The following is a 4194-nucleotide window of genomic DNA, read 5'->3' as shown; positions in this document are numbered from 1 at the left end:
ACTTATGTAATAACTCACCTATGTTCTCAGGGTGATCAGTTTCCCTCTCAAGGTATTTGTTTAAATGTCTTGAATCGAGCACAATTCCTACTCCACCATGACGTTTGGAAACTACCACCAACCGGTTATTGTATGCACTATTGCACCTTTCAATTACTTCCCACTCTTCCATATTTTGTGGTTCTTTCTCCACAACTTTTCTGTTTGAGATGGTTGCTCCATATGGTTTGATGAAAATGGTTCATGAGGTATTAGATTGAGTCTACATTAATAGTTTTTCACTTTTCCAGGTTTCTCACTAAACACATCTTTGTAGTCCCACAACAAACTGTCTAACTGATCTGTCTGTTCTTTATCTAGACTTCCAGCTCCTTTTACTTTGGTGGCCACTAATTCAGCATACTTGTCTTCACTGCATTCTTCTTCATTAGCTTCCTTGTTAATGTCAATCTTTTCATTTGCAGAAATCAATCTTCTAATTTGAAAATCGTTCTCTAGGCAATTTTGGATGATTAGTTCAGATACATGTGTTATATCTGCTTTTGGTTTGTTAAGCCTTAACTTTTTGTTATTCCAGTCACAATCTGCATGTACTCCCTGTATCTAATTCATTCCGAACAAAATATTTTCATTGAGGTCAGGTACTACAAAACATCCTTGGTTATGCTGTACATCATTAATGGTGAAAAATATTAAGGCTTGCCAGCTTACAACTTTGCTGTCCCTATCAGTTGCTCCCTTAATTTTGATTCCAATAACAGGATATTCTTCAAAGTCAGCACTGTGTCCTATGTGGTCTCTAAAGTTTTCATAAATGGCACAAACAGGACTACCTGTGTCTAAGAGGCAAACTCTCTCCTAATCTGCAACTTTTATATGTACTTTTATATGTATATATGGGCAACCCAAAACTTTTTCCTTCCTGCTTTCCTCACCTTCATGCAACAAATCATCCTCAATCTCTCTAAAGTCCAAGTCATTTATACCATTTTTGCCTGCACAATTTCCTTACTTGTCTGAATTATACTTAGAGATACATCAGATGATTGCTTGATGCCATGTCCCTCTTTTACACACTGTCTACGTTTCCTGGAACAGATCTCACTGTAAGCCTGCTGATTGGTTCTACCTTCCCACTTGGAATGCAATCCTTCACAAATAATCTTGATGACCCTTTTTACTATGTCACTGTCACTATAACCTTTGTACATATCCCATAACATTTCTAGCATCTATCTGAATCACAATGTCTGTCCACATGTTCCTTATCTGAATATACCTTGCCAGTTTCCATTGCTACATTCTGGTTCTCATATCTTCACAAATGCTACTGACATCATCTTCTTCACCATTGACTAAATCTTCTTCAACCTCCTTATACACCATGCCATCTAATTCTTCCTCCCATTCATCATTATTACTGACACTTTCACTATCAATATTACCACATATGCTATCATCTCCAATACTAGACACTTCTACACAACTTTACAGTGATCATCAGAATTGCTGACAAGCATACTAGTACAGGTATCATCACTTACTTGCTTAACAGGGATAGATCCTTCCTCCATTAATTTACTTAATCCAAACTCATCAAGATTACTATCAGAACCAACATTTTCTTCGCAAACTTCTTTGCCACACTGATTATATAGACTTGAGATAGTTTCATCCTATAATGGAATCTCTTCAACATTCTTACAGATGCTAATACTTCTATCTTCCACACTTTCATTCATACTTTTCCAGAATTTACTGCTAAACTGTAATTTGCTAATCTTTTGTGCGCTTCTTACATAGTCCTGTCATATCAACTCCAATATCGTCGATTACTCTGTCATGTGTAATTATTTTCAATATCTCTAGGTGAGTGGTGTTTGGCCTGATTTTGCTACTTATTTCTTGCCCCAAACTGACAGGCTCCCAATGAGGCATCTGTCAGTTTAAATTGCCTTGTCCTGATTTGGTGATTATCTAATTGTCTGTTACTATTCTCCCAAGACCTCTCCTTGTTGTCATGTCCTCTGTTTCCATTCCCATTTCTATGGTTGATCCATTTATTTTCACTTCCATTGTAACCACTATTATTATTCTGATTTTCACTGTCACTCGTACCTTGATTCCTGCTCTGATTCCACTTCCTTCCCCCTCCACAGCAGGTAGTTGATTGCCAATCTGCCATTACTTCATTACTTAACCTCTCATTTCTCACAAAGGCCCTATACAACTTATCTACATACCTCAAGAACTGATCTACAGAATCATCTGGTCCATAAATCAACTCAAACTGTACTCTTTTCGGTAAACTTTTTAAGGCATCTATTTGTATTAGTTCATCAAAAGGTTTGTCTAAGTGTACTAATTTCCTCAATCAGTTTTCACAAAAACACTTCAAGCTACCATCACCTTCCCTATACATTTGACCATTCAAAAATGCAATTTTAATCCTAGCATGCTCAGATTCTGACCAAAACTTATTTAAGAATTTTCTTTCAAATTCATCATATGACATGGTAGAATTTACATTTTGATTATTCCATGAGATTGCTTCTCCATACAAAAAAGCTTAACAAATTTAATCTTAACATTTTATGCCATGTCATTACTAAAAGTATCCTGGCAATGCTGTAAAAAATCAACAGGAGGCAATTTCCCATCTTCTGGAAAGCATTTTAAAGGTATGCCATCCCATACACAATTAATATTGCTACCAAATTTCTTTGACCTACACTCTCTTGTGATTCTACAACTTTCTTGCTTAAAACTACAACATTATTTTTACACAGATCAATTTTTTCATCACACTTCAGTTCTTTGATCACACTTCAGTTCTAAATTACTTATTTGATTGGTAATGTGTGTAAATTTTAACTTGGATTTACTTTTGTAAGTTTCTACTTGTTCTTCTAAGATTCTCCTAGTCTGAACACCCTTTACTTTAAGTTTAGAATTTTCTACTTCAACATGCTTCTCTAGTTTTTCAAATCTCTCCTCATTTTTTTAACAACTCTTGGTTGAAATTAGCTTCTAAAATTTCTAACATTCCATCTACTGCTTCTTCATGAATATTGAGTTAACCCTGCCCTGTCTCAACAGTAATTTTTAGTGCTGCCAAACCATCCTGGATTTCCCTTATCTTACTGGTATCCTGCCTAATCTGTCCCATCTGCTCCTTTGCTTCTTTCATATGCTGCATTAATAACATTAACAAATCATCTCTGCCTACTCTTCCCTGTGCTAGTGGAGTACTTGTGACGACATTTTCATTGGAATCCTCTCCACCAAAGCTTCGAAGTACACTTTGATTACCACTGGGCGATAGTTCACTGATACATGATCCTACGTCCGAAATTTTTTCCATTGGTTCACTGCTTACAAGTTTTTCCTCACTCATTTTTACCTTGTTGTTATTGGCCATGGTAAATTACAACATATAAACACTTTCCACACAAATGTTTGTCTCTGTCCCAAAACTATTTAATTAAATGATAAACTGTTACTCATCTGATGGTTGACACAGCTGTCTGAGAATTTGGTCCTTTTTATCCACACCAAATGTTTCCATGTGGCAACATCCATTCATTCTGCGCAACCATAACACAATTTTTCAAGACAATTTATGCTTGGCATTTGTCTAACATTCACCTGAAACAGTCACTTGTTAAACATGATTTCACATTTCAAACATCAATCCGAGCTCAACTCCACCAAATGTAACGATTCATGTGAATGTTACATAACTTATATTTCTTCTGCCTGGTCCATTGATGAATGAATGCTAAATTTTCATGCATCACAAAATTTATTCACGTTAATTGACATCCGAACTGCACACTCGTCACGTAAACCAAACAAGGACAGACTTCATTGATCTCTTTACTTCCAAAAGTAACTTCAAAACTGACCTGTCGCAGCATCACTGCATTGCTTCATATAGAATTTTAACAATAGCTTCCAAAATAAAGCATTATTAATTTTGTGCAATTTTGATGTTACAATTAAATTTTACAAAACGTAAGGAAACTGATGTTGCAGCCAAATAAGGTATTTTTAAAATACAATATTGAATGACAACCTTTTATAGTAATATCTTTAGTTTTCCATAAGAAAATCATTCTGAACTTAAATTACAATAATGTCTGTTGTATTATTTTAGTTATGTAATTAATTGCAGTTTGGATTTGATTACTG

The sequence above is a fragment of the Schistocerca nitens genome, chromosome 8, assembly GCF_023898315.1.
Source record: "Schistocerca nitens isolate TAMUIC-IGC-003100 chromosome 8, iqSchNite1.1, whole genome shotgun sequence".
In the NCBI taxonomy this organism is placed as follows: Eukaryota; Metazoa; Arthropoda; class Insecta; order Orthoptera; family Acrididae; genus Schistocerca; species Schistocerca nitens.
This window is presented reverse-complemented; position numbering follows the sequence as displayed.